This window comes from Monodon monoceros, unplaced genomic scaffold (genome assembly GCF_005190385.1).
Source record: "Monodon monoceros isolate NGI ecotype Baffin Bay Population unplaced genomic scaffold, NGI_Narwhal_1 Super_Scaffold_16, whole genome shotgun sequence".
In the NCBI taxonomy this organism is placed as follows: Eukaryota; Metazoa; Chordata; class Mammalia; order Artiodactyla; family Monodontidae; genus Monodon; species Monodon monoceros.
The window spans coordinates 25089514-25108154 of NW_021703772.1; the positions used below are offsets into that span (position 1 = coordinate 25089514).

At 35.3% G+C, this 18641-nt stretch overlaps 1 protein-coding gene and 1 pseudogene across 1 annotated transcript in view; both read left to right on the top strand.

The window, feature by feature from the left end:
• The window catches only part of LOC114896956, a 28193-nt pseudogene extending 22452 nt beyond the window's left edge, over positions 1-5741 (top strand).
• ERBB4 (erb-b2 receptor tyrosine kinase 4) overlaps positions 1-18641 on the top strand; it is a 671873-nt gene that overhangs the window by 228568 nt on the left and 424664 nt on the right. The gene's annotated exons all lie outside the window — the stretch shown is intronic.

The window sequence follows — 18641 nt, forward strand, 5'->3', positions numbered from 1 at the left end:
TTAGAAAAATCCTGAGAGCTAACCATAAAACCATGTTTAGCAATATCCACCCATGGGAACAAGAATGATTTGAGTTCTAAAACCTGAAGTGACACTACCAAATGTAAAATGGATGGCTAGTGGATGCATAGCACAGGGAGATCAGCTCGATGCTTTGTGACATCCTAGAGGGGTGAGGTAGGGAAGGTGGGAAGGAGGCTCAAGAAAGAGGGGATATGGGGATATATGTATACATATAGCTGATTCACTTTGTGGTACAGCAGAAACTAACACAACATTGTAAAGTAATTATACTCCAATAAAGATATTAAAAACAAAAAACAGTGAGATACCACTTCACACCACTAGAGTGTTTATAATAAAAAAGATAATACCCCCCCAAAAAAAATTAAAAAAATAAACCCTGAAGAGAGAAGCATAGTTAGAAATCGGCAGTTTCATTAATTTTCTAATTCTTATTGCTTCAAGTCTAAATTTTCTGTGAGATTAAGAGCTACCTATTTTCTAGATACCCTTTATCTTCCTCTCTAGCTTAACCTGCCAACACTTTCCTTGACAGACTGTCCACGCTATAAGCATGTTTCACCTTCTGCTAAAACATACCAGATTCTTTCCGATCTAAAAAAGCCTGGCCTAAAATCTTCAAAGATAGTTGTTAAACAGAGGAAGAGCTGCTATCCAAGAAAACCCCTCATATATTCATATAATCCTGGATATCATAGTAGGGTCTGATAACTTTAAAGAGTAATATGGATCTTGCTCCATTCCTAAACAGAGGTCATGATTGTAAATAATGCCTTTCTTTGAAAAGCAAAGAGTGCTAGTAATTTCCAGAGCAAAGCAGTGGAATTCCTCAATCATAGAGATTGATTATTATGGGATGGAATGAGCACATATAGTACGCAGACTGGAAAACATAATTTTTATGTGAACATTTGTTATGTATAACAATAAACATATTGTTTGTTTTATATATTTTATTTATTGAATTGCACAAAGATTCAATTTAATAGCTGATTTGAAAAAAATAAACTGCTTTATAAGAATAGGCCATATATATAATGGCATTCCATGTGGTTTTTAATATTATGTTTAAAATCTTACCAATTCTGGTATGCCACTATTACAAGTTTATAAACTTTCATTTTAAAACCGTATTTTACCATTTTTAAAATTTATTTTATCTTTATCACTGGATGGTGTGTATTTATATAATTGTAAATTTTGCCCTTTGAAGATCTGTGTATTTGCAGAAATGTTCAATTCTTACAAATGATTATAAGATGATTTCACTGGAGAAAATATGAGTTTCAGGTCCATTTGCCAATTTTCTACCTGGATTGTTGTTTTTATATAGCTGAATCAAAACCCTTAAAGAATATAGTGAGGAGCAGATATAATAACTTATTAACTACACTGTCTCGTTCTTTATCTACATTGGACAAAATTGACAAGTTTCTGGAAAAAAAGTATAGACTCAATTGCCATTTTATACAAGTTATGTTTTGTGGCAGTTCAGATTAGTTGTGTTATTCAAATCACATTGGAATTTAAGAACACTAGAACAGAAAAATAAAAGCCATAGATACTTTTAGGTCAATGTGTTCGTTGTCATAAGTCTGTTGGTATATTTTCAAATTTATATTTGCTTTTATTTGCAAGTTACTGAGGATTTTTATAAGAAGACAAGCTTAGGTGATGCTGTTTAAAAACTGTGATTAACGTTAGTCACAGAATCAACTAATGCTATTTTGCTGGCGCACTTTTATAATATCTATAAAAGTCTGTGCATTTGCTCCTTATGTAATTCATACTTGATTATGGAACTGAAAAGAATTTATAGTCTTTAAGTTTCGAATTCGGATCAGAGCAATATTTGTATTATCATGGGACTTTATCACGGGATTGTCCTACTCTCACAATCTCTCTGAAGGCCTGTGCTTATACGTTGACAGTAATATGATATTATAGAGCTCTGTCAATAGACAGGAATAAGCTAGTTATGTTCGTGAAAAAGAAAGAAGTTTAAAGGAGAATAGTACACAATAGGAATGATAGGAGATAAGGTCAGAAAAGAGTCCAGGGGAAGATCATAAAGTACCTTTTATGGGTCATGGTAAAAGTTTGCATGTAATTCTAATTACAAGAGGAATCAATAGAAGGGTTTTAAATGAGCATAGTATTATTTCACATTTTAAAAAGAGTTGGAGTCTCTCAATTTATTCCAAGAGAGCATGATGGAAATGGAAAATAATGTAGCCATTTCATAATCTATTTTGGAGATAGAATTAGTAAGACTTGTGGTTGGATTGGGTTACAAATAGAAATGACTTCTTGCTCTTTGTTCTGAGTATGTGGGTGTATGATAGTGCCATTAACTGATAAAATATTAACTAATATGGGAAAGACTGATGGAGAAGTATGTTGGGAGTGGTAGTTAGTTGTGCCTAATAGGCATCCAAATAGTCAGGAACAGGGTGTTCTTTGTTCTTTGAGATACCCTTTTAAACTAAATCACAAAACCTAATTTTGTGGTTTGGTTTAGCATAACGCTTTCTGGTCCCAACATTGCATTTCAGTTATGCCTTATCAAAAAATTTTGTTTTCTTATGAAGTAGATAAAATTATTACAAACCTATTTTGCCTATGCAAAGGCTCATCATCTGAGTATTTTAAGTAGAATACATCCTTTCTTGTCAAGATACTCCACAAAAGATGTTGGATACTAAGTAGTAAGGAGATGCCAATCCAAGATGTTAGAAAGACCCCCAAAAGTTGTGCATTCTTTAGAACCGTTTTATCTTATGGTCAAGACAGATTTTCCAAAGTTTCCCGTTGCGGAGCACAGGCTCCGGACGCACAGGCTCAGCGGCCATGGCTCACGGGCCCAGCAGCTCTGCGGCATGTGGGATCTTCCCGGACCGGGGCACGAACCCGTGTCCCCTGCATCGGCAGGCGGACTCTCAACTACTGTGCCACGAGGGAAGCCCGAGAAATATTTTTGACATTTATACTTTACTTAGGTTTATTTGCAAAAATGTTGAAAGGTCTTAAGACATTTTAGTAGACATCATAGCAGGAACAAAAAGGTATACCCATAATAGAGCTTTTAAATGTTGTCTACAATGGACTGTCACTAGTATAATTCTCATCAATCTTTATCATTTTAGGTAGAGATACAAAAGGATTTGCCACATGTGTGATTTTTTATTTACTAATTCTCCTGATATATAAATGTAAAACATTTAGAATGTCTGTTCTATATTCAAAATAATAACTCCCCAATGACTGCTTATTGGGAAGCTAATCCAGTTAAATACATTCACTGTGTGCTCAAAATTAGTATTTAGGTGCTCAATCATCACCTCCAACAAAACAACCTAAACAAAATTCAGGTTTTTTAAATCAGAAATAAGATTATTTTCCTACCTTGCACTTTCTGTTAATGTTACCACATTTTCCTATTCAGAATCAAACTGTGAGTAAAATTAGAGTCCTTTTCAATTATCTGTCATATTTGGTAACATTTCACATTTGTCCTTTTCTGTCTGTCGTATTTATTATTATAGGTTAAGCCATTGAAGTATAAATACAGGAGTACTGAATTTGTTTTCTAATTGGTTACTTTTTTGTTTTTTTCAAAGGAGATGTTGAGGGTAGGAGTTTATTAATTAATTAATTTATTTTTGCTGTGTTGGGTCTTCGTTTCTGTGCGAGGGCTTTCTCTAGTTGTGGTAAGTGGGGGCCAGTCTTCATCGCGGTGCACGGGCCTCTCACTATTGCAGCCTCTCTTGTTGCGGAGCGCAGGCTCCAGACGCACAGGCTCAGTAGTTGTGGCTCATGGGCCTAGTTGCTCCAAGACATGTGGGATCCTCCCAGACCAGGGCTCAAACCCGTGTCCCCTGCATTAGCAGGCAGATTCTCAACCACTGCGCCACCAGGGAAGCCCCTAATTGGTTACTTTGATTCTAGTATTGCTCCTCTTTAATTTAAAAGGAACATATCACTGACTCCCCATTTCTCTGTATCTGTCTCTTGGTATCTCTCTGTCTCTCTTTTTCTCTTGCCCCTCTTTGTCTTCTAGCTTGTCTCTCTTCCAACCTATACTTTATAAGTTTTTTAGTTTGGATATTTGGTCAATCATGACTTAACACTATGACATAGCATTGAGAGTGAAGAAGAAACATTGAAAGTATAATGATTATAAGACTTAAAATAAGAAAAAGAAAAGTACAGGGTAGAGAGAGATTAAAATAATGCCAATGTGTTTAAAGTGAAATTGTTGGATAAATGCAATCATCTGATCGTGAAGACAGAGAAAAATTAGTTACCTAGTCCAGGATGGATTCTCTGTGATACCAATCTTAATGTTTTGCTTTGTGATACTGATCTCAGCGCTCTGATTTGATTCACTGTTTAAACAGTTCAATTTAGGTATTTTAATTGTGGATCTTTCATTAGCTCTTGCCCCAAAGTCTGAAATTACAATTCCTGGAAATTGAAACTTTTCATAACAAAATAAAATTCCATTAGAAATATAAATATAATATAGAAAACAATTTTAAAATTTCCCATTTATATTATCTCCCATAAAATTCTAAGCAAAGAGAGGCTGTATCTAAATGTGTATGTGTTTGGTAATGAGGGGTTGGGAGGTTGAGTGAAAAAGAATTTTGATTAAATCAACATATCTAAACTTTATTTAGTGACTTACATATGTATGGCATTCTGCATAGTTTTGAGGTAATCAAAAGACTACTTAAATTATTAGGGTTATTTAGTTTAAAAGGTGAAGTGGTAACAGAGGGACTCTGGCTCCCTGCCATGGGCCACAGGAGCAAAGCTGGGTGGCGGGGCTGGGGGCAGAAGGTGTCTTTTCTGGGAGTCCTGGGGCCACTGTTGGGGTCCAGCTTCAAGTGTCTGTGGAAACATTGGTAGCTGGGATGAGGGCAACCAGGGACCAGTGGGGGCTCTCTTGCTGGCCCTGTGGGAGCTGGTCTACTGTGACCCTCCACCCAGCATCAGCCACAAGCTGACATGCCTGGACTTGGTGCACTGCCTGGGCCTGGGCCATGGGTCCAGTCATCTTGTGCTCAGCCCTCTGGGTGCCCAGCATATGTCCTGGCAGATAGGCAACTGGTGACACAATCAGGTGTTCCCACCCTAGACGGTTCCTGTGTCAGACTGGAGGAGATGACATTTGGGAAGATGCTGGAGAGCCTCCTGTGGCTACTGACCCACTGAGTGGCTGCCAGCGCTGTGAACTATGGCTGACCCTGCAAACTGTCTTCAGTGGAGGTTTTTGTTGCCACCTTCTGCATCCAGAGCTTTTCGGAACTTGCTGTCCTTTGGCTGTAGAAGTTTAAGTGGGGCAAGGACTTGCTGGATGTGAACCAACAGCTTCTGGGCAAGTACTTGGCTTGTAGCATCCTGGAGTGGGTGCCCCAGGCACGGAAGGAGCTCCTGAGTAGTGCTAAAGGGAGCCCCAGGAGGAGGAAATTGATCCCTTTGATGTGAATTCAGGGCAGGTGTTTGCAAATCCCAACAAGCCCATGGTGACACCTGGCTGTTCAGAGACAGTGTTGACAGTGGGGATGAGTCTGAGAGTCAAGGCCCTGACGCCATGGGCCAAGGACACAGCAGCAGCAGAGGAGAAGGAAAGGCAAGGGAAAGGTGCCTAAGCCAGTGCACCAACAGATGTTTAGAAAGGAATTAAGAAACAGCAAAGATATACTTTCTAGACCTAATGATTGTCCTATGTGCCATGCCATCAGAATCTTGAATGAGGTTTTGAAGAGAGATAAAGTTCTTCCTTTTACTAGTGTCTTCGAATATGTCAGTGATATCAAGGTCGATTACAATTTTATTGGGTGGCTATATGTTATATTGACTTAGATGCAACTTAAATAATTTACAACATTAAAGGTAGAATTAGAAAAGAAATAGCCTTTTTTTAAAAATCACACATTATGCTTAAAATTGAAAAAAATATTTTTTGCCTTCAAGAATAGTCAAAATTTTAATATGCTAATTTTATTACCCCATTAGTCAGCATTACAGATCCTCTGTTCTATTTTATTTGTTTCCTTACTGTTTATTAATTACATACACCTATTTCTTCATTTTTTATAACTATTTTAATTCTTAAAGACAACCCAAGACCTATTTTTTTTTCTATTCTCTTGTTTCTTTTCAAAACTTAGATCACCTTTGTCTCATTAGGACCTCAGTGAAATAACAGTGAGACCTACTAGCTACATCACATTGATACACTGCTGTCAGTGAGATAGAGTGATCGATCCCTGCATATAACAGGTTGACAGATAATTAATTTACATCTTCTACAGAACCCAGCATAAAGCTAAACATCTAAGTGCTCCATAAATGTTTGAATTTGATATAAATAGCTTATTATCTGTCTAAGGATGCTTCCTTCTAAGTATGTATTTTGATTATATATAACTATTGTCCCCAGTATTCAAAATATAAAATATTATGTGTATTCACACACATGGGAGTATGTATATGTGTGTGTATATAGTGCAAATATCACCTGTGATGGATGAGAAAATTATAAAAACAATTTATTGTTAGTCTCTAATATTAATCTTTTTAAAAAAAATATATAGTGCTGTTAATAGTGATATTCAAATTGTTTTTTGCATTACGTCTATATTGCCTTTACATTTGCCCTAATTCTTTTAATAATGTATTTTCTTTTATTTCAAAAATAAAGAGAATTAAGAAATAATTTATTTTATATCAAATTATTTTAGTGGTTATTTATTATAAAACCTAACCCCATGATAGTTTTAATGTAGTCATGAATAATCCTATTTTTAATATTTAAATAATACATTGCTTGAGATTCCTACCATTTGAAAAGTCATCTCTCTATCAGTTCCATAGCACCAAGTATTTCTATGGAAAAAAATAGAAATTTACAATATTTACTGTCAATAAACTTTAACTGTGCCAGCAAGGGGGCAGAAATGCAGAAAATTATAGACTTTTAAATGTGTGAATTGCTTGCAAGTTAGAAGGCCTGGGTAATTATGTATCTTAGATGGGTAGTGCACAATAAAACCCAGAGACAATGATAATTGAGGTGACTTCCTCTTGCTTCAGCTCTGTTATCACATAAAAGGAGCAATCTGTTTTTAATCTAAAATTTGACATGAATAAACTTGTTTTATGAGTTTTTCGGTGCTTGCTAAAACAAAGAAAGCAGCAATTTAAGAGAGTTAGGTTTATAACAATCTTTTGAAGACCCTGTAGCTAGAAATTAATCCGAATAATGTTGAACTATTAGAAAATAACTGGAGTAATTAAAAAGCACAAATCGAGTCAAATTACAAAGAGTGAAAGGCAATATCCTTTTTTTTTTTCCTATCATACAACCATGCTAAACTTCCCTTATTATTCATGAAAGAGCTTTTTAGAGTTTATGACTTATGGGGCTTCCCTGGTGGCGCTGTGGTTGAGAGTCTGCCTGCCAATGTAGGGGACACGGGTTCGAGCCCTGGTCTGGGAAGATCCCACATGCTGCAGAGCAACTAAGCCCGTGCACCACAACTACTGAGCCTGTGTGTCTGGAGCCTGTGCTCCGCAACAAGAGAGGCCACGACAGTGAGAGGCCCGTGCACCGCAATGAAGAATGGCCTCCACTTGCCGCAACTAGAGAAAGCCCTCGCACAGAAACGAAGACCCAACACAGCTGTAAATAAATTAATTAATTAATTTTTACAAAAAGAGTTTATGACTTACAATGGCAATTGATCTTTGGCTTTTCCAACACTGCCTTCCAGAATCAAACTGACTTTTGACAAATACTTAGGATGAATGCCAAGAGACTTTTAGCATAAATAACAACCATTTATGTTTTTACACAATTATTGCAACTTGTGAGAGAAGTTTAATGATTACATCAACAACCTTATTTTGTTTTACCATTGATACCATAAGTTTGAAATAAATTATTAATCTGTGATTTATCTACCACAAATAATACAAGAGGTTAATAGAAATGCTTTGCATTTCTTATACTTTAGAGTTAACCGTTTCTACTTATTGCACATTGTGGAGGTGAGTCTTACAGAATTGATCACTTCCGGGTGTATAACCTACTAATTGCATGTTTCATGTTCATCATTCTGTTTTTTTTAATTTTGAAAAAAATTAGTTATTTATTTATTTTTGGCTGCATTGGGTCTTTGTTGCTCCGTGCGGGCTTTCTCTAGTTGCAGCGAGCGGGGGCTACTCTTTGTTGTGGTGCATGGTCTTCTCATTGTGGTGGTTTATCTCGTTGGGGAGTACGGGCTCTAGGCACACAGGCTCAGTCACTGTAGCTCGCAGGCTCTAGAGCGTAGTCTCAGTAGCTGTGGCGCAAGGGCTTAGCTGCTCCGCAGCAAGTGGGATCTTCCCAGACCAGGGCTCAAACCTGTGTCCTCTGCATTGGCAGGCGGACTCTTAACAACTGTGCCACCAGGGAAGTCCCATGTTCATCATTCTTGTCTTCAGCTTTCACATCCAATGTGAGGTCATAAGCAATTTAATTCACAAATTGAGTTACCACCCACAAAGTATTTTTATGATAAAACAAGGAAATATTTCCCTAGGAAGTCAGGGTTAATTGTGCATGTGTGTTTGTTTTGGTGTTTTTTTGTTTTGTTTTCTTTCTTTTTTTTTCCCCAGGAAGACATAGCTCTGTAACTTTAAATTTAAAATTCACTTTGGGGAGTTTTAATATTAAAATTAATCACACACAGAGTGATTTTTTAAAATAGACATTTACCTGAATAATTTTGTCACCTAAGTTTATAAAATAAATATGATATGAAACTATTCATGAAATTTAGCCTACATAAAATGAATCCAAATATATTTGTAATTTGACAAAACTTAGATAATACAGGTGAACCAGACAGGGAGGTGATGATCAAGTTACAGCTCATAAATTATGGTCACTGTATATTTGTGAACTGCACCTATCAAAAGACCTTGTCTAGAGCAAGAGAGTTCAAGGGAATGTATGAGGAAACTGGATGACAACATTGCTTGTTCATTTAGATTTCATTGTTTGCTGAATAACTCAATTCATTACAGCTTTGAAGATTAAAATTTAATTAATTTTAACAATACATCTGTGAGGGAGACAGAGGGTAGGATTATCACATTGAGTTGAAGGATACATTGTCTATTTGGAATGGGAAAATCATACAACATACCAGATTGTAATAGAAAGTATATTTCTATATTCTATCTAACATCTATCTCAGAGTTTTATATCTTATATACAACTAGGTTTTTGTCAATAGCTAAGAGAGAAAATGCTAGCCAAGATTCTTATGGCTGGTAGGAAAAATATGGCCCTTTATGAACTATAGTTTTGTTAACCTCCATTCCTTGTTTTGGTTGGTTGTGTTCCTTATTTAACTTGGTGGAGAATCTTGGTAAGCTAGCACAAAATGATCTAAATCAAATTCTATTAAGGACTTTATTTTGATTAGCCCCTAAACATTTGTTTTGACTTTTAATTTCATAAATTCTGAATTTCACATTTAGGAAAGTAGATTTACTGAATATACTTTTATATTCTTAACAGTTCTGGAGAATCAAAGCAGATAACCTTGGTTATGCAATTAGTCATGACACCGGAAGTGTGAGGGGCAATACTCAGTCTCCTAACTTGGTTTACTGCTTTTCCTCACTGTGTACATCAGCCAGCTCATTGTCATTGCTCATTCCTCTACCTGTTGGTCTCTGTATTACTGTGAATTCTGTCTCCTTTGCTCTCTCCATGTCTCTTTCCCACTCCATCTGGCCCCTTCAGTCTTATTCCCCTAATGACAACACATATACATATAAACATAACTGCAGTTATGTCTATAAGTGGGTGTATGTGGATGTTACCTTGAGAAACAGACGCATGCCTTCAAATTAGAGAAATAAACAGCATATTTACATTGATCATGCCTTCGTTAATTGCATCCTCTCAGATCCTAGAGGCACTCAACGTTTTCCTCAGGCAGGTGACAGAAGATTTATTGTCATTAGATTCTTACCTATGTACTTTAATCCTACAGTAATAAATGCATGCATTCCCCCAAACTGGAGAGTTCAGTGGCTTCAAAATCCCTCTTTTTAGATAATCATTTTGCCTCGTAAGCTACTTATCATAATGTGTAAATCATTAACCTTTAATCTCATATTTACCTTTGTAATAGACTTTACACTAATGAAAAAGTTTCAGGTAGATTAATTGTCTTAAAATATGGTAAGTAATATGTTTGAAAATGTGCTTTTAACTTATTTCTCAGAATATGCTGAGGCTTATGAAATTGTTATTGGTTTTTATTCCAAGTTGGATTTTCTATTATTCCTTTTATTCTCTTTTTAAAATTTGTATGTTTTGATTAAAATTCAGAAACCAAGCTAAAGAAAAACTAGAGAGAAGAAAAAAGTAAATTTCAAGTTGTTCTAGGAAGATTCTATCTTATATAAAATGTAGTATAGTACAGCTGATCTTCTACTTGCTCTGAGGATGTTTTAGTGTAAAAGGATTTTTAGGAGCAGAAATTCAGGATATATACACAGATTAAAATGGTTCTTTATATCAAGGCTCCCCAGACTTTTAGGCTTTATGAATTAGCAATCTTGTTTTCATTTGTTTGGAGGGACTGGTGTATGGTTGCCAGCTCTCTTTTGCCAAGGAAGAAAGTTAAAAATATCAGCTAGCAATTACTATTAGAGAAGGAATATTTCACATACACACACACACAATGAAGAGAACTTAAACTCAGAATAAAATATATGGACCTTTACGAGTAATGATACCTGGCAACCATATGCAGTATATTTTTAATATAGATGTTTTTAAAATATGAATGCTGACATGTTATAGCATAAAATTACATGTAATATCTTCATTAAAAAACTTTGACAAGTCTGAGCTCTAAATTTGTTGATAGTGCAACACCAACTGGTGCTCTGTCATTGTTTATTCCTTTACTTTGTTTTCCATCACATTGCTGAAAATCAAGTTTCACAAGTTAGTGAAAATAGAAATAATTCTATTAATAAGAGTTATATTAAATTTAAATATTCTGAGAAAAATGAGATAAGCCATAGAAATATGGCCTTCATATCTCCAGGAGTTTACTTCCTTTCCTTTGGACAAGAAAGAAATCATAAGATTAGCTAAGGCTGAGAAAAGTGACTCAATGAAGAGCATTTCCCCAAACTACCCAGCTTTGGGTTCTAATGGTGAAAAACATTAACTGAGGATAAAGTAACCCATGAAGACTTCTTAAACTGATACCAAACTGCCAACAATTGGGAATGATGTTCCCATAGTACTTTTTGAAACAAGGTTAAAAATTCAGTAACATGGATGGACCTAGAGATTATCATACTGAGTGAAGTAAGTCAGACAAAGATAAATATCACTTATATGTGGAATGTAAAGTAATAAAAATGCAAATGAACTTATTTTCAAAACAGAAATAGACCCACAGACATGGAAAACAAACTTTTGGTTACCAAAGGAAAATGGGGTGAGGAAGGGATAAGTTAGGAGGTTGGGATTAATATATATGCATTACTATATATAAAGTAGATAACTGACAAGGATCTACTGTATAGCACAGGTAACTATACTCAGTATTTTCTAATAGCCTATAAGGGAAAATAATCTATCTACTAAACTGAACTACTTTACTTCTGTACACCTGAAACATGGTAAATCATCTATATTTCAATTAAAAAAAATTTTTAATATTTATTGCAACGTTACTTGGTAACAACCTAAACTTCAATCAATAGAAGTATGGAGTAATTAATTTTGTTATAGGTATGCAATGGAATAATATATAGCAAATTAAAGTAAATGAATGACTGTTTTCAATATAACATGGTTGAAAGATAATGTTGAATGAAAGAGAAGAGACACAAGAGTGTATAGTCTCTATAATTCACTTGTGTCATTTTATTGATACACAGGTAAAACTAATCTGTGCTTCTAGAAGTCAGGTTGCCATTTGAAAGGTGAGAGTGTAGTGACTGTGAAGAGACACAAAGGGAAATCCTGGGCATTGGCAGTGCTTTATATCTTCACCTAGGTGGTGATTACACAAGTGATTCACATTGTGAAACTTTATTGAAGTGTTTATGATTAGTTCACACTTCTATGTATATTTCAAAAATATATTTATTTAAGAATTAAATATCCAAATACAGGGAATGTAGTATTAAAACTAGTTAAAGTGTTCTTTTTTCCTGCACAGCAAATTGGGACTTCCAGCTCAGGACTCCATGATTTTTTAGATAATAAAACTACTCTGATAATCATCTCTGTATTTTCTCACTGAGAATAGATTTGTAGTTTCATAAAATCTAGGTCTAGATTTGTTGTTGTTCTTGTTGTTAATAATTTATATTCTCAAGCTACGAATTGAGAATATTCAGAATACCATAACATTATTCCTTTGGTTGATACGATCTACCTTTACCCCCAGGGCTATATTTTGAATTGTAGGTTGTTAAGAATAAGAACATATCTATTAAACAAGAAACTAAAGCTCTACTTCCCAAACACGCACAACCATACTCATAGAGAAATCTTGCAATGACTGCTATTTGAGTCATTGTAACTAAAACTTCATTTATTATTGAGTCTTTGTCATATATTTACACAAATTGTGGTAAACATAACAGGATAGTTGTCTCTCATTGAGCATAAACAGTGAAAAGTTCTAAGCAGAGGGAAAAAAAAACATATTTCTGATACTTGTAAGGGAGGTTTTGGTGTGTGTGCTTGGGAATGAGGTAAGAAGAATAAATTGGGGATATTTGCTTCTGCCTGGGAGTCAATAACTATTTTTACATAAAGGCAGCAGTTCAGGGTGTTGCCTCCATGTAACTGGGGAGTCTGTACTTCTTTTTGCTAAGAAAGAGGCTAATGACCTCCAGACCTGGGCCATCAAGAAGTAATGAGTTTGCCTAGTAGAGTAATGGTCTGAATCTGCCAGGGGTCACCAGTAGATTATAAACAGCCCTGAGGGTTGTCTTTTTTTTTTTTTTTAACATCTTTATTAGAGTATAATTGCTTTACAATGGTGTGTTAGTTTCTGCTTTATAACAAGGCGAATCAGCTATACATATACATATATCCCCATATCTCTTTCCCTCTTGCGTCTCCCTCCCTCTCACCCTCCCTATCCCACCGCCCTAGGTGGTCACAAAGCACCAGCTGATCGCCCTGTGCTATGCGGCTGCTTCCCACTAGCTATCGGTTTTACATTTGGTAATGTCATTTTTAATGTAAGTCATACAAGTAGACTTAAGTGGTTTTCCAGAGTCATACGACTGAAGTTATCACCTTAGAATACAGGCCTTGACCTAAAATGGATAAAGAATAGATTCCCAATTAAAAGGAAAGCAGCATAAACTGCTCACTCTGAACCTATCAACTCATTGACAGAGTACAAGTAAGTGAAGGAAAGAAAGAGCAAGATTTGTGGTTGATTCAGTCTCTTTTTCACCAATAAATCATGTAAGGATCTGGTCTGCATTTCCAGCTCAGAGCCACATATGCATTAAGAAGCTCTGTGGAGTCTCAGAGGCTGGTCTACTCAATGCTATTCTTTATATCACCCTCAGAAATAAGACCTGTGTCTCCTCAAGCAGAGAAAAGGATGATAGTGGAAGAGAAGCACAAACTGACAGTACTAGACCCAGTAATAAGTTGTGGTGATAAGTCCTTTAGGCCAACCACAATTTCATTAAAAATTTTTGAAGTGAAGATAGTATGCCACTGGTGGTATCTTTATTTTTTATTTAATTTTATTTTATGGGGAAGATCTCTAAATTCTAGCCACCAGTAAAAGCAGCAGAGAAGGGATCATGCAACTCACTCACTTTCTTTTTAGAAAGTATTCAGCTAAGAAAAGCCTAATCTCTTGGAGTGAACAGTAGGATTCCAAAGGAGAAAGAGTGAAACATCTTTTTTTTTTTCATTTATTTAGACAAACTACTATTGCAGTAAACTAAGATAACCTTCCCCAGATAAAATATCGAAGCTTTTATGTAGGGTAGTGTTTTCTAGTTTAAGGCCAGTGTCGGAATATCTATAGCATAGATATCTATCATCTTTTCTATACAAGTCTTTCTCAACTTACAATGGGGTTACATAACCATCATGGGTTGAAAATATCTTAATTTGAAAATGCATTCAATATACCTAACCAACTGAACATCATTAAGCCTAACTTAAATGCGCTATGAATATTAGCCTACAGTTGGGCGATATCATCCAACTCAGAACCTAGTTTATAATAAAGTGTTGAATATCTCACGTAATTTATTGAATACTGCACTGAAAGTGTAAAACAGAATGATTGTGTGAGTACAGAATGGTAGTAAGTGCATCCGACGTTTAACCCCCGTGATTAGAGTGTCTGACGGGGAGCTGCGGGTTGCTGCTGCTGCCCAGCATTAGAAGAGGGTATTTTGTACCACATATGGCTAGCCCAGGAAAAGATCAAAAAACTTGAAGTACAGTTCTTACTGAATGCATATTGCTTTTGCATCATAAAGCAGAAAAATCCATCGATTCATTATAAGTCAGGGACTGCCTGTATTAAAACATATGATACTGACCCTGAGTCACTAAAAGAAAATGTAAGTATAGTCCTCATTTACTGTTCTTTTACTGCAAGTCAGAGGGCTTTTCCATGGCTTGAGCATGGAGCGATGTGTGGAAAATACTGGTTTTGGATGATTAGTCTGCTAATGATAGATGGATTAAAATTTGAAGATATTGGAAGCGTTCAAGACCCCAAACGGACTGACGTTGAATTGAATGATGAGGGCCTAGACTAGACTATAAGCAGTGGAAACTGAATGGAAGTTATAGATAATGACAGCAATAATACAATGTGTGTTGAGGCTTATTAATAATTTTAATTGTTTTATGTGGCTATTTCACCAAATGTCCTTATAGCAGAGAATATCAACACAGACCTTATCGAGATTAATAAAAGCACCTAACAAGGTGGATATTATTCTGAGTGCTTCATAAAAGTAAAATGTAGAATGCTTAGCCTCTGGTCATATCTCTTCTGCTTTTGAAAAAACAAAAATTCTTAAGAAACTATTCTCAAAAAATTGGTATTGAAATTGCTGTATTCTAAACATTCAGCACATGTATTTCTTGTGTGCTTTTTCACTTACCCTCTCATCACAATGAGACAAAAACATGTTGAAGACAAGGACCATTTTATGCCCTCTTTAATTCCTAAGGGTAATTGAAAATTTCAGTTTTTTCCTTCTTAGGTTGGGGGGAGAAAAAGAACCAACAAAACAACAGTTTTCTTCTGCTGTTTTTCTTTCCCCCCTGAGTCTGGTGTGAGTCTCACACAAAATACTCACATTTCTGACAATTCTGGCCACCAAATGAATGCAGGTTTTTCCCCCACACCAAGTAATTCTCTGTGACACCGGCTGGGTGTCCTACAATTTAATTCGTTCTAACATTATCTCCTTGAAGATAGCATCAGATTCCACAGGTTAAGGAACAGTCCCACAGTTCTGCCTCCCCCTCCATTTCAGATTCCAGTTGTAAACCCAGGTTATCACCTGTGCTTCTTACCAACCAGCTATAGATCTAATGTTCCAAAGACCTTCCTCCTTGGACTCTTATTAGTTTGCTATAGCAGCTCACAGAACTCAGAACACTTATGTTTATCAGTTTATTAAAGGATCTGATAAAGGATACAGATGAACATCTAAATGGAAAAGGTGCATAGGGCAAGGTATGCGGAGACAGGTGTGGAGCTTCCATGCCCTCTCTGCTCCCACTCTCCCAGAACTTCCACGTGTTCACCAACCTGGAAGCTCTCTGAACGACAATTACTGGAATATTATAGAGGCTTCCTCATGTGGGCATGATCAATTATTAACTGCATCTCCAACCCTTTTCCCCTTTCTGGAGGGTGAGGGGTGAGGCTGAAAATACCCAGCTTTAACCATGGCTTAGTCTTTCTGGTGACCAGCTCACCTCCGAGGAGCCCACCCAGAGTTGCCTCATTACAACAAAAGATGCTTCTAGTTTTTTATCACTTAGGAATTTACGAGGGTTTTAGGAGCCCTGTGTCAGGGACAGGGTCAAAACCAAATATTAGAACAAGAGATGCCACTTAGTCTTCTCATCACTTAGAAAATTAACAAGGGTTTTTGGATCTCTGTGCCAGGAACTGGGGACAGATATATATATATATATATATATATATATATATATATATATATATAATATATATAAAAATAATAGTACTCACTGCAAGATATACCATGTGATTCTGATAAATATGGTCCTTTTTGATCAGGCATAAGGTTCAGTTTTACAGTAACCATGTTATTCAACTCACACGTATTTCTTGTCTATCATATTTTAAAACTTTTGACAAATCGTTTTTTAATATAAACATGAAAGAGAAGTAAGAGCTACTAGTCTAGCAAAGGAGGAATCTATACTGGATTCAAAATAATTGAATCCACTAGATGCTTTGCTTCTGTTGTTTTGACCTAGTACAGATTTTAAAATTATTTTCTGGATTGAAATGTATTAAGGAAATTTAATTTCTGAACATATTTCTTGGATGTAATTTTCCATTCTGCCTTTTTTCCCTACCAAATTTATTTTCATTGTATACATTATTTTCCTTGTAGATCTTAAAATGATGATTTGCTTCATTAGTACATATTATCTGATGGGTTTTCTCATTTGTGAATTTTCTTTTATAAAGCTTTCATTTTTTAACTGAGTCCCATTTTCTCAGGTCAGATTTTGTGCATTTTCTGTCAATTTTTATTCAAAACAAAATTTGTTGTATGCCATTTTATCTGTTATTAGTTTTATTGCAGGTTGATTAGTTCTAAAAGTATAATTCATTTCAAATATGAGTCTCTGAAACAATTTAGATCAGCAGCAGTTCCATAATTGTGTTGACTATCAGGCAGAGCAGGGTCAGAACAACCTTTGAGTCAGATGGCAAGGTCCCAATGTCCCACCTTAAACTTAATACATATAATTGTGAGCACATCAGAATCTAAACTCCTCAAAATATGAAGATAATTGCTACTATTACTTAGTTTTAGATATCCTGCAGTTCTAAGAAAAAGAAAAAATAATTTTAGCTAGCACTGTCCTGTTTGTGATGAGTATTGCCCTCTTGATTAATGAACCATGATCTAGTCCATTCATTAATTAATGTGAATTAATATGAATATTAATTGATATTTTCCAGACATATGAATTAATATCATTCTTCAAGCACATTATTCTTTGTACACTTCATCCATGGCAACTCCACCATCTGAAATGACCTTTTTCACCATCTCTGCCAATTGTTAACTCATTGATAAGTCTTATCTGATTACCCCAACCTAAAAGCCTTTCTGTTTTCTGAGTACCTGTAGAAAGCTGTTCTTTCATATACTATTTAATATGTGAAGTTATCTCTAATTATCTTTCTCCTCTGCTTGATTATATGTTTATTGAGAGTAAGAATAAGACTTATTAATAATAGTTCTTTCTGTAATCCTTGGTGCAATTTCTCACCTTTGTTGAATAAATAAATACGTGTTAGGTAAATAAATTTTTGATTGCTGCTTACATAGAGGATAAGTGAACATAAACTTGCAATGGAGGAACTCAAAACCCAACCTCAACATGTAACAGGATTTCTGCCCAGATTTAGACAAAGCATTCACAGAACTCCCAGAGGACAATTGCTAATAGAACAAGTTGCTGCTTACCACTGTAGCTTAAATGGGAAGGAGAGGTAATTAAAAATTGGCAGCTCTAAGCAAACAAGTACACAATTCTATGAGAACTGTAAAGGAAGCTTAGAAACTTAAATGGAAAATAGAAATGGTAGTAGCATGAATGTCTCAGTTTCAGGCAAGGCCTTTGAGACTGTTTGGCCAACTCTGGATATATTAATGGATAACATAGCAAGAAGTTAATGAGTAACCTGAGATCCCATAGAGAAACTCTTATTAGAATAGTCTATGGCTCTCCCCTGCAGTCATTATTAAAGCCAACGCATGCTATTTGTCCATAGGATATGGTGCTATTCTCCACCTTCTTTATATTTGTACTTTGCTATGTCATAGGATATTATATGTTTTTTGGTTATATGCTTTGCAGTGCCAGTGTAGAAAGTGACCTTAATAAAAATATCATTTGGACTATGAATGTTTTTATCTTTATAAATAAGATCTCAGTAACTCTGCATATTGAGAATATAAAAGTAAAATAAAATCTTTTTTTTAAAGAATATAAAAATAATAATTAGGTTGCTGCATACTTTTAAAACAATAATGAGTGGCTTTAAGTATGTTTACGAAGGGATATTTAGAAGATCTAAGAGCTAGTAGCATATGTCTATCTTGAATCTTACTCAAGAAATGTATCAATTTTGATAATTTAACATTGGAAAGGAAAATATACTTATTCTGTGTTATTACTATAATAATTCAGTACTTTCATTGTTTCATTGGAATTGCTTGAATCCATTGTAATGAAGTAGGAAATATATTTCAAACTTTGACTTACATACAAAAATAGTGCAAATTCTGTA